This window comes from Adiantum capillus-veneris, chromosome 19 (assembly GCF_014529385.1).
Source record: "Adiantum capillus-veneris isolate H3 chromosome 19, ASM1452938v2, whole genome shotgun sequence".
NCBI lineage: Eukaryota > Viridiplantae > Streptophyta > Polypodiopsida > Polypodiales > Pteridaceae > Adiantum > Adiantum capillus-veneris.
The window spans coordinates 6057183-6070952 of record NC_140949.1 but is presented as its reverse complement, the minus strand read 5'-3'; the positions used below and the strand labels follow the sequence as shown (position 1 = coordinate 6070952).

The window sequence follows — 13770 nt, the reverse complement described above, 5'->3', positions numbered from 1 at the left end:
GTAGATGGAGCCATCATTTTTGGACCTCCCTTTTTTTTGCCCTCAAGAATTCTCTTTGCCTTGAGCGCCCACTCAGGAAATTTATCAGCAATACCTCTTGGGGGATATTTGCAAGCTGTCACGTTTCCAAGAATTTTGAAAACATGTTCTTTTATCCTGTGAGCATTTCCATTAAAATTATGGCCGTAGGCCTTACACCTTAGCTTTGATGTATTCTTCCCACTGACCAATTCATCTACGTAGTTCCACTCGTATCCTTTCACTATCTTCTTCAAATTTGCAAACTCAAACAGAACTAGTTACTAAAGACACATCTAAAATCAAACTCTAATACCATTTACATTACTCTATTCATTAACGTTTTCAACTTCTTTAGATTATAAATACCAAAAATAATTTTTTCTCAAGTGTGAGCTTTCACTTTGCACCTGAATCATGATAAATAAATCGCTTAATCTATCTCAATAACTTCCAAGTGTGAGTAAACTCTACACAAAGCAAGATATCTTTAAAAGACCTATCTAAATTACCTCCAAGTGTGAGTGTAACTCTACACATGGCAAACAATCAAAATTCATTACTCTATAAATCTCTTCTAGGTGTGAGAATACCTCCACACAAAGAGAGAGATTATTACTTAATCTACCTAAATTGTCTGTAGTGTGAGTATTACTTTACACATGACAGTCAATCATTAGATAAATCTAACGTAAGTTACTTCCAGGTGTGAACATCGTTCAACACACAACAAGTAACTCTAAACTTTAACTATTTAACTAAAGTTACTTCTAAGTGTGAACATAGTTCAACACAAAGCAAATAACTGCTAACTTTAACTACCTTGAATCACCACTAAGTGTGAGTTTCCTCTACAAAAGGCAAGTAATCATTAACTATCTTACTTAATTTACCTCTCAGTGTAAGATATACTTCACACAGAGCAGGTAACTCAAAACTCCAAAGCTTAAAAAAATAAATATATCCAAGCTCTAAATTTTCACTAGAAAAAATATGGCTAAATTTAAACTAGCATTTTTATATTTTTCTTCGTGTTGTAAGGCTCACCTATAGGTGAGATGAGAGAAGAGAGATCGATGGAATGAGCAAAACAGTCCGTTTCAGCATATATAAACAAATTTATTTCGATCTAATTAATATTTCGATCGAAGTACTATTTCGATTGAACTAATATTTCGATTGAATTGCTGAGAAATTATACGATATGGTGTTTTGGTTGAGCTAGCACCGTATAATACGGCCGAATAAAGATACGTGTTGTATAATACTTCCGTTTAAGACGTATTATACGTACATCGTATAACGTACAATGCAACTTAGGTGTGTTTTGGTGTTTTTAAACTTATTATTATACACAAAACAACCTAAACTGACTTTAGACAAAGGACAATGATTAGCACAAAAACAACTCAGTCTTTGATTCATTTTTGTACACCATAGTGAGAATGAGGTAACATTATAGGGTTTTGTACATAAGATAGTTAAGAACAACTTATTCAGAAGTGAAAGAGGCTAGGTTTGACAGTGATGGATAGCAGCTTAGCCAAAAAGATCCTAAGTAAAGATAGAGTCCTCAACTGCATCCATATAAACAAGAAAACAATTTTTTTAGCCTTGAATATGTATTACAGGTGTCAACAAACCTATCAGTTGTTATGCATGTTCTACTTGAAACCTTTTTAACTTATACCTAACATCCATGTAGTGTTAAATATCAGCAAATATCCATTCTCAAAACAATAAGCCATAGATGAAAGTGACATGTGTGTATGTGCATGCCCACCCTAAGCTAGACACTATTCTCAATGAGTCGACAATAGGCCCATTGAGTATGAGCCTATTGCCTCATCAAGTTGATGAGAATAGAATAGTCAAGTTTGAAGCCAAAGAGATGTATCACATCAAAAAATCCATGAGTCTCATTGGAGCTATAAATGGCAATGTTAACAGAGAGGATTATATTCCAATCAGAGTTTTAAGGCTTTGTTAGCCAATAGAGAATAGTATGGATGCCGTTCATAGTCAATCATCAAAGTTTTTCATGCTTTAACCAGTTTTTATGGGTAGTCCTCAAACAAACCATCCATCCTCGTTAATCATAAGAATCAAAATAATTACACAAGGGTAAGTAATTTTGGATATACATGCACCCTAAAACCAATAGAGTCAAAGACTACAATATCTATGAGTAAGAATCCGATCTATAGATAAGGAAAGACCACCTAACACATGTCAACTTAACAAGGAACTATAGACCGTGGGTCCATCAAATCCTATAGACAAAAATCTCCAAAGCTAGCGTTCTGGTTTCCCAGCTTTCTTGGAGAACCTTGTGTGACGTGTGTGTTTTTGCTTTTAGACTTATACTTATACACAAAAGAACATAATAGTTCAAAAGATAGTTGGCTCTAGACAAAGGACAATGGTTAGGACAAAAACAACTCAGTCTTTGATTCATTTTTGTACATTCCTTGTTGTCTTATCGGTACATACTAGACATATTTTTCATATTTAGGCTTGTAGTAGCACTCATTTGTTTCATGGTTTGTTCATTTTCCTTTAATGGAACACCATTTTGATGGTCCGGGTTGTCCCATAGGTTGCCCTTGTGGTGTACCCTATCCCAAACCTCACATTGGCATCCTTTGCATGTTAGTCATCATATCATTCATGCATTTAAGCATGCCTTTGATAGCACTTGCAAGTGCTGCCATACTTGGCCCTACCTATTCTAGTATGGTTGATGTGGTACGCTTGCTCTGAGTGTCCTTAACAATACTCTCTTCATGGAAGATTTTACCATTATCCCCCAAGTCTATTACATCCATATGCACGCTTCCCAACTTGTATGTTTCTTGCTATGCAGAATGGCATACAAATCCTTGTTGAGTAAACCTTCTAGAAATAAGGAGACAAGTCTTTCCTCAATCAAAATTTCCAACTCTGGACATCTATCAATGCACTGTCTCATTCAATTCATGCAGTCTTGCACAATTTCTCCTTGTTTCTGTTTGAAGCTATAGATTTGTGCTACCATGTTATGTTTGATTCCCATTTTGGAACAAGCATCAACAAATCTCATACCCAATGTCGGTAAATAAGTGATTGATTCAGGAGGTATATTCTAGAACTAAGTCAAGGCTTTACCTTCACACGAGCACCAATTCCCCTTAGGAGATGATAAAAAAATTATTTGTGAATTATTTTGCTTGGCTGCAAAATTTTAGGGTTCAGTGTGTGTGTGTGTGTGTGTGTGAGAGAGAGAGAGAGACAGAGAGAGAGAGAGAGAAATCACTTTTTGTGAAGATCCTCTTCACTGGAGTGAAGCTCCTCTTCACAAATGGAATAAAAATCTTGATGGTGGGGAATCCTTGCTTGATTATTCCCTTTTGAAAGCCTTGGTAGCTTTGATGTTTGGAGGACTCAACAATAGTGCCGGTGGAATGTCCCCTTATGGAGAGCTTGAGAACCCTTATGCGGTTGAGCCTTTGAAGCAATGGAGCGATGGGTTGGAGCTCGTGAGAATTGCCTCTTTCAAGGGCTTGATGATTATATATTTATTTATTTATTTATATTTTTCTCCTCTTCCACTGGCGTGGGACTGCACTTCAAGTTAGGCCTTTGGAGCTTAGTAGAACAAAGGGTAGGGCCAATGACCGTGGGAAGGAACCTTTGGTTGAGTCGGGTAGTGCGGGCAACCGGGAAAGGCCTCGGGCAGGATGGGCAGAACGGGCAGGCGCAGACAAGGCGTCGAGTAGCAGGTGCCGCCTTCGGGCGTTGCTGCCAGATGAACTGGTTTTAAGCGCCTTGGTTGTCTTTCGATTGGCCGGCAGCGCTGTTAGCAAGGCCGCCGGACGGCGTGGGCAAGGCAAGGCGGTTGGCCACTTTCCAAACCCCAAAAAGAACCTTCAAGGCAATTTTTCGCCAGGGTCAAATGATTAAAGGGTGTTAATATTGACTAAAGATCAGAGGTAAAGCAGGCTCCTAAAGGCTGAAAAAGCAGAGATTTTGAGAGATTAATTGAAGAGCCAAATGAGGTGTGATTTAGACACGTGAGGGCTCTATGGAATGGCAGCAAAAAGCACTTCACACACACACAACTTGTACTAGCCAATGGTACCCTCTATGAGAGTAATGGTCAGGCAAAAAGCTGAAAATGAATACAAAAAATAAGTGAAAAATCGCACACACACAAGATTATTAGATATCACTAATCAAGTATCAATCCCTCTACTAGCCAAGAGAGTAGTGGCTCAAGGGGAAGAACCCAAGAACATGCTCACATTGACTAAAGAAGCACTAATCTTCATTAGGCATGCTAAACTAAGGATCTAATGAGATTGGGAGATACTAATCCAAACTAAATGCATAGTAATGAGCCTAGCTAGCACACCATAGCTCTGATACCACTTGATGGGAATGGGATCGTGCTAGCTAGGGTCGATGAAAGAGAAACATCGTGCACACAAGTGAGTGTGTGTGGCTAGATTATCACTCAAGCAAATTAGATTCCAAGGTCAATTAACTTGGACTCATAAACACGATCTTGAGTATCTGCTAAACCATCACAAGCTCACCATAAACAAGAAATATTTAATGCAAAATATAGTTGGGTTTATTCATTCATGAAATGAGCTTTAAGTAGCTCTACAACCTTGCACCACAACATGTGGGATAATTCCACTCTTCTCTCCTTGAGTCGCACTTTAGGACAAAGCTCACACTTGACACAAATTGCCCTACCTAGACTTTGACAAATAAGTAAAATGAATACCTAAAATCAAAAATAAATATTGGGATCACATTGGGCTATTCACTTGAGATGCTATAAGTTTAACACCCTCTCTACAACTCATAGTAGACATAAATAGTGGATCAAGTTGATGAAGCAGCTACCATGGACACTCCAGCAGTGGCAACTACTAGATACAGTTCAGATTTTCTATCTCCAACCTTTTACCTTATAAGAATTCATCTTGAGCACTGTTTGCCTCATAGAAAATTGTACTGTAGAACACACTACACCCAAGAATCCTCGTTCGTGAACTGTGAACACATCAAATCTAGACTTTCCAAAGAATGAACGTTGAAACACATTATGTCCATAATCCGGCCAACAACAATGGATTAGTGCACTCATCCATAGTGTTTTAGATAAGTGTGCTTGGTTTCCTTGCCAGATGCATGTGCATTGAACTCTGACCCACGGGCTCAGACACTAATAACTTGAACTCTAACTCATGGGTCCAAATTATTTGTAGGGAGCTTCATTTTGCCCCTCTCTACTGCTCACAAGCCTCTCTCTGGTTGAAGCTAGTAGCGGCAACCACCACCTTATTAGAAATCTAGCATCATGGCCACTGTAGTCACCACCATGTGTGCCATATTGATCTCCTCTGTCAATTATTTATCACGATTATCTCTGTCTAGCTTGCCTTTGCCTTTGTCCTCTCATGAGTTCCCGTTTTTGCCTTTCGCTTTGCATTCCCAAGCCAAACAAATCGTCTTCGCACAATGGTAGCAATAGGTCTTGGTCTTGATGGGGACCAAGGCAGCTAATTGAGCACTGGTTTTGCTTTCCTTATCAAGCTTGCCTTTTCCTTTTTCCTCTAGCAAACTCGTGCATTTGCTTTTGGCTTCACAATCCCGAGCCAAACAAATTGACGGCTTCCTTGAGAACTTTTCTCGTGCATAGTCTGCTTATTGGGAACTGGTCACCACCACCAATGTCAAAGTAAAAGCATCCCCCTTTTATAGGTGTCAAGTCATCTTGATGTTCCTTGTATTGTTTCCTATAGCAAACAGGGGCTCAAATTGCTTTGTGCCAATTAATTTCTTTTGTGCCAGAAGCACGTTTACATTAATGTGTTGGCTCCACGCCTACAAGGAAAGCCCCTTATTGATCATCACTCCAAAATTTTACTATCACTACAATCAAGAAATGCAACAAACCATGCTCATATCATTTTGTATACTTGACAGACTTTGGTCAAATTTGGGAAGTTTGAATAATTGCACTGTATTCCCCAGTTTTTAACAGGCGAAAGCAACTCCTCTTCCTTCTAGGATGCAATGTGAATATTTTATACAATGATGGAATCAAAGCAAGTATCCTTCGTGCTTGCTTCAACTTGGATACCATGATGTGTGCGTTTTGAAATAGCTACGGTAGAGAAGCCAATTTAGAGGCGGTGAAAGTGCACGCGCAATTGGGAGAGTTATGCTCCACCATTTGAAGCATGGAGGGTGCAAATGAAAGAGACCTCTTAAGAGGCAAAAAAAATAGATGCCAAAGAGATGTGTAGGAGATCCAACCATTCTACTAGGCCTTGATGGCAAGCTATTGTTCTTTGAAAAAACACAATAATTGCGAACATTATCAAGGCAAGGCTCTAATAGACACTACCTACCTATTGTTACAAGGGTACAACCAAGTATATCACTAAAGTCCATAGTGCTCTCTCTCTCTCTCTCTCTCTCTCTCTCTCTCTCTCTCTCTCTCTCTCTCTCTCTCTCTCTCTCTCTCTCTCTCTCTCTCTCTCTCTCTCTCTCAATGTGTGGTTCTAATACCATGAAAGCATAGCCTGAGTTATGGAGGGGGAGAGGGTTTTGCTTCACGCTTGTGAAGGACGAGAGAATAATCATAGAGCGTAATTGTTTGTAGGTGGATTAAACAAATACTCACACTATTTACTTGGTGAGCCTAAGATTCTTTTCTTTTTTCTTGAACCTGGAGTGAGCCACTTGGCACAACAATAGCCCTTGATCAAAAAGGGAATATAAAAAAGGCAGGTTACGATAAACAACACCTGCTTTTGGTCGATTTCCTGCGAGAAATATAACGCAGTGGCATCCCAAAGAGAACGAATCATGACAATGTTGCACCATCACCCTTATCCTCCAGCTACAACAGAGAGAGAGAGAGAGAGAGAGAGAGAGAGAGAGAGAGAGAGAGAGAGAGAGAGAGAGACTTTTGCAATGAGACCTTCCGTCTAAATCACGAGAGGAAGAGGGATGACAACAGCAGTGCGCCCGACATGGGCTCTTGCCAAAGGTGGACAGGAACAAGGTAGCACACGTATGTTCGGCCCTTCTCAAAAATTATCCTCCCGATACCTCGCTTCTCAAACCCAAGGCTAGGAAAAGCACAGAATTAGCTGTGTAAGGGAAATCTGAAGGACAAGTTACAGGACTAGGAAAGGAAACATAGAGGCTATTGTGACAATCGCAAAAGGAGAAAAGGATAGCGGAAAGCATGTTGTACTTGGAAAACGGAGGGCCAAGGAGAAATATAGAGGAGAAGCAGTTCATTGAAAACATTGATGTTGATGATTTGGATGTGGATCTGAAGAGTTATCCTAATGAAATGACGACAATGATAAGCTGCATAAGAGAAATCTGAAGGACAAGTTAGAGGAGAGGTAAAGGAAACATAGAGAGAAAGTGATGATCGCGAAAGGAGAAGAAGGTCAGCAAAAATCATGTCGTACTTGGAAAATGGAGGGCCAAGGAGAAATACAGAGGAGAAGTGGTTCATTGAAAACATTGATGCTGATGATTCATATGTGGATATGAAAAGTGATTCTGATGAAAGTGACGAGCGACAACGATGTTGATGAAGCTTTGCGGGCTGAGTTAGAAAGGATAAGCAAAGAAAGTGAAGAAAAAAATTTGAGAAGGAAAGACAGAAGCACAAGGAAAATTTGAAATCGAAAGAAGTCAAGCTTGTTAGAGAAAACCCCTTGCTGAATCCAAATTTCTAAATGAAGAGGAGGTGGGATGATGATGTCGTTTCCAAGAATTAGGCATGCGGGCCAAAAGTGGTGAAGCAGTTCATTAATGACACTATCAAGAATGATTTCCATCACAAGTTTCTCAAAAAATAATGTGAAGTGAGGTATTTTCATAGGAGGTATTATTGGTGTACACAAACAAAAGAAGTCGGGATACCATGTACTAAAGAGACATCCTCTCTGGTGTTCTTTGTTCATTGAACATCTACCCTCAAGCAGCAATGATGTTTTTGGAGTAATTAGGCGAGTGTGTTGCATGATAGGGTGCACAAAACAAGGAGCCTCTCTTTACTTGGTAAGCGCAGGGTCCTTTTTTCAATTAAGGCCACCGTATTGAGCCACGTGGCTTAATCCAGAGCATAGACTCCATATCTTAATCCAGTGGACTGCCATTTCGCTTGAATATGCCTCGCTTGAAAAAAGAATTACGAAACATGCTTGCTTTTTTAATATGTTTATGTAGCTAGGAGCCTCATCTAGTTAGTATTCCTCTCCTTCGTCTTCTCCGTTACCTTTCGAGAACTCCCCTCCTCCATGCTCTCAATCACGTACTAGTGCACGAAGGTGCACTTGATGTGCATAATGTCGAAATTGTGGTCCAGCCAGGAGCGATTCTAGTAGAGTTGAATCATGCACATAGTACATTGCACCTTGACCAAGTCCCCACTCGGCACCACTATCGCCACATCAGTGCACTCCAGCAGTGAGTGGATGGACAAGTCATTGTTGCAGGGCTCCACCATGGCATTGCACACTTGCGGAGAGGGGTATATGGTAAAGCCAAGTTTGGATTTTTTGTCGTAGTCCAATGACAAGCGCTTCGGGAGCAGGGAGCCAAGGCCAAGGCCGGTGCCGTCGTCGACTACATGGAAGACCGGGAATCCCTGCAACCCAGTGCAGTTGTCAGACAGCTTTTGGATACGATCCAGGCAAAGGTCCATGATTTCCTTATCAATTGGGTGCAATAACTAGGACATTTTCTTGACACCTCTATTGAGCACTCTTCCATCCTAAGAAGCTCATCAACGACGACAGCAAGGAGGACGCCGCCAATAGTTTTGCCCATGGCCACTACACCAGTAATAAAGCATCCATCCTTGCCTCTATTATCAATCGATCACCATCTACATAGTTAAATAATGCCCTAATTACCTGCTAATCCACCCGCATCTACATACTACCAGATCCTAGCAAAGGGAGTGCTCATCTTCACAAAATCATTTGACGAAGATTTGCATCCAACTGAAGGGGATCGAGGAGCACCACAGACGGAGAGTGAGAGAGAGAGAAGGAGACACACGATGTGGGTGGGGAGACTCAAAGAGTGAGCAGCCCCCTATACACTTATGCTATGTATAAGGTATACAAGTCAGTGGGCGCCCAGACTCTGGGCGGCCGGGCAAGGCACAGACGCCTATACCCCAAAAACCTCCCACTTAAAGGCGAATGTGCCTTTAAGCAAGAGAACCTAGTCTAAATACTACAAAAGGCGAGAGAAAACCGCTCTCAACCGATGCCCACTAGCTGGCTGTGATCGTGTGCATCCGACTGTCCTGCTCCCGTGTAAGTCCATACACCACCAGACGTATCGCACATGTACTGCAAGTATGTACGCAATACCTGCATATCTCCCTCGTGCACTATGCCATCATCAGTCAACAAACGACTGACAACCCCAACTGCAAATGCTCCCACTACAGCTGCGATATCTGGTCTCAAGATCAACATCTCATACATGAGACCACCGAATGCCGATGCAATGCTAGCGGGCCCTGCTAGCTCTACGGGGCATGCATCAACATATATATCCCTGGCAATAGGCATCTCTGACTGACAAGGCGTGTCAGCCACATGCATCTTCTGACTGTCCACAAAAGACGCATCAACCTGCCGTGCAACCTCAAAGCAAACCAGCTGCTCTAGGTGTCTGCTGGAAGACATATCCTGCACAACTATATCCCCATGCTCACTGTCGAGCATAGAAAGGAATGACTGCATAATCGCTGACATCTCAGTATCCTCTGCAATCATCCACTGCAAACATGACCACTCAATCTGCTGTGACTCACTAGAGCTCTCATGCTCTAACTCCATATGCATAGACTCTTGCACAACGTCCTCCTGTCGTGACTCACTAGAGCAAGACCGCTCTACCTGTCTATCCTGCATAGAAGTATCTTGCACAACTGACTCTCTGCTTTGCTCAGTCACTAGCAAAGCATGCATGTCTGACTGTGTCACCTCTCTGTGTGACTGCTCAAGTCGTGCCCCAACTGTGTGCACAACGAGCTCACTACTCTGCACTCCATGCAAAGCATCCTGCAACCCATAAGCAAAAGAGACTCGCCTGCTCTCTCGCTCTCTACCTGGCTGCGTGATCACAGAGACAACACCGTCTCTCGCGTGATCCACATGCAATGGGTAACCTGTACCACTCCTGGCACCTCTCGCAATCACTAGCGAACCCAAATGCATCACAAAATCTCGCTCTCATAGCGAAATCTGATATCCACTATCCCGTAACTGTCTGACTGAGATCAAATCCCGTCTCAGATCTGGCACATAACGCACATGACGCAGGGTAAATCTCATACCACTGGGCAAGGACAAACATACGTCTCCTGTATCCTCAATGTCATACACAGCACCATCAGCCATGTGCACACAACCAAGTCTCCCACTAGAAAACGTGCTAAACCACTCACGATGCGACGTGACATGGAAAGTAGCATCTGAATCTAGTAACCAATGTGAAGACAATGTGCAATCCGATATGCAATCTGTAGACATAAGATCGTCTGAAGACAAGCTAGATGTAAATGTGACATCGCCATCACAAGCATACTCAGTAACCACCGTACTGATCTCACTAGCATCTGTCATGCCCAAATCTGCATCACGCATCTGTCGCCTCCATTGTCTCAAACGCCTGAAACATTGACGCCTAATGTGCCCTCTATGTCCACAATGCCAACATGTCAAGTCTCTATGCCATCGAGACTTGCGTGTGGGACCAATCTCTCCCATGGACATAGAAGTGGGACTAGACTTCCCTGTAGACATGGATGCCGCGTACATAGCATGTAAACTCTGCCATAAAGCATGAGTTGTAGTCTCTCTCGAGACCTGCCAGTAAACAGACTCAACCAGATGCAAACAAATCGTAGACATGGCTAACTCATCAAGATCCTGTCAATCATCATCACGCATAGAATTGGGCTTCGCCGATAAACCACGCAAGGGTTTATCCTGCCCCAAATCCGTCAATGCAACAAGCATATGCTCCTTCCAAGCAACAAAATCTGCACCATCAAACTGTGTCAGACCATAACGTTGGAAGTCAAATGAAAAATCAGCCATAATGCTCGCAAAAGAGCAACCAACAATGAGTAGCAAATGTCAACCAAATCAGCCCTAAACTGGCTCGAATCGCATCAACAAAAGTCTGCAAATATGGCTGTAAATCAGTCCCAAAACAGCCCCAAAATTCAGCTCTTAAACAGCTGCATAAACAAGTCACAAACGTGTCCCATATCAGCCTACAACTGAGCCATATATGGACACCTGCAAAGAGGAAACGATGGCTGAAAATTCAGCGCCCAAATAAGCCCTCAAACCTGCCTGTAAACTTGTAAACCTGTAGCTGAAACCTGCTGAAAAACCTCAAGCCATTAGTGCTCGAATCCGGCTACCTAGCTCGTAGCCACACAAGCATACATCACAACATTCACTCCTGTGAGTGTGCCAAGATAACTATACGCCTGTCAAACCCGTGAGCTAATCACCAAGCCCACAATGTGCGGTATCGATGCATACACACACACAAATCTCCCACCTGCAGAGAACACCGCACGCAAATGCTGAGTGCAACCCGCAATCTCTACCTAGATCGCATAAATGATACGCATAAAACACCTGGGAAAATTTCGCCAGAGTTTTGACGCACAATGGCTATCAACACAAAATAACCATTGTCCTGCAAGCTCAATACAATGAGCAATCAATGCGCATCAAACTGCACTCAATATACATGCATAAGCTCTGCAAACCTGTGTCCAACAAATGCTCACAAAGAGTGTCACAGGTGATCATACATGTCATCCATAACCAACCTCTGCACTTGCTCACAAGATCTACTGCTCACCACATAAGCATACATAGAGCATTACCCGCTCAAACACCATGTATGAAAGCCACAACACTGCAGAAGAACCACTCAACTGCAACTGGCAACACCTGTGGGAGTACTAGACTCAACCTGTACCTGGGAGTCAAACCCGATCTTGTAACACCTCATATGTGCCTGCTACCTGCAATGTACACGCGTAAGCTGTCTGCAGCAAAGAAAACAACAGAGCCCAAAACTGTCATGAAAAACAGTCTCTGTGTTTTTAATTTCAGACCCACCTGCACTCCGAATCAGAAAACAATTCCTTCTACAAAGTCGTAGAGCTCAAAGCCAGCTCCGTTTTGAACCAAAAAAATTTGGAATCGGAGCTCTGTAGCTCAAGTTATTAGCAAAACAGTAGACTGCTATCAAACTGCCAAAAACTGAACGACTTTCTTCTGTGCTTCTTTGAGCTCATAGAAAGGCTCAAACTCACTTCCCACCTCGATGCGTGAGCTGAATGCATCAATATCACAATGCTTCCATGTCTATGGAAGCTCCAAGCTCCAACCTGTCGCCGATGTAGCCGTTGCAAAGCTTGCCCGAAGAGGGAAAATGATGTACACTGTGGGCTGATCTGTAGAGGAACTCTGATCTGTGAGCACTAGGAAGCTCCTGAGAGCTCTCCTGCAAGCCTCTGTATGGATGTCCACAAACCTCCTCTATTTCTTTGCTCAGATCTGTGACCTCTCCGCCATAGCTGACGAGTTCATCGCGAAGCCGTCCATCTACGCTCTCACACCTGTCGCTCTGATACCAATTGAAGGGGATCGGGGAGCACCACAGACGGAGAGTGAGAGAGAGAGAGAGAGAGAAGGAGACACACACGATGTGGGTGGGGAGACTCAAAGAGTGAGCAGCCCCTTATACACTTATGCTATGTATAAGGTATACAAGTCAGTGGGCGCCTAGACTCTGGGCGGCTGGGCAAGGCACAGACTCCTATACCCCAACACCAACACCTACTTTAGTGTATGACATCAATCGGAAGTTGTGGTATTTATCGCCTCTAGGGCTAGAGAAGGGATGTGTAAGCCTACATTTTTTTAAATACGGCCAAAAGATTGAGCCAAGTGGAGTTGTCCTCAACAGATACAAAGCAAGGAAATATCTCCAGATGCAATCACCTTACGCTTTCGTCTTGAAGGCATGTGGCACTACCTTGGTTGACATGTTTGTCCAAAATCTGTCTCTTGAAATGCATTGATTGCAAGATTTGCCCTACAGGGACTAGCCACGAAGCTCTAACTCGTTGTTTTTAGGATGTGAAGGGAGGGCTTTTCTCGCACTACGTAGGACTCCAATACATCTATGATGTAGAGCATAAATACTTCTCTTTACGTTTAATCTATATCCTGCATCTTTTGTATTTGTCTTAACGCATGTTTTGTGTCTAACAAAGAGGACATATATTCACAACACTAGACATTTCGATTGCCCAAGCACGACTTCAACTCAACAACATTGTAACGGGAGCAAAGCGAACCCCGAACCCCAACGGCCTCTAAAACACCGGGGACCTAATGGCACGCCTCGAGCTTGTCATGGTAAAGCAAACAGGGGGCACCACCTAGCTTCAGCGGCTAGGACGCAAACAACACACCACCATAACAAAGTTTTCATCCAAGAGAGATGGATGCTTGGGAGTAATGATGAAAGGGAAAGGGAATGAGATCAAGTGAGAGAGAGAGAGAGAGAGAGTGAGGGAGGGGGTATAGCGGCTTAGTACTTAGGCATCACAAAAGGATGGCGAATCTGCACACCCTTCACACATACACAAGCTCACTCCAA

The 13770-nt window shown here is 42.6% G+C and overlaps 1 pseudogene; it reads left to right on the top strand.

Moving 5' to 3' along the window:
* Positions 1 to 7032: 7032 nt before the first annotated feature.
* Positions 7033 to 7904, top strand: LOC147433498 (uncharacterized; annotated as a pseudogene).
* Positions 7905 to 13770: the final 5866 nt, after the last annotated feature.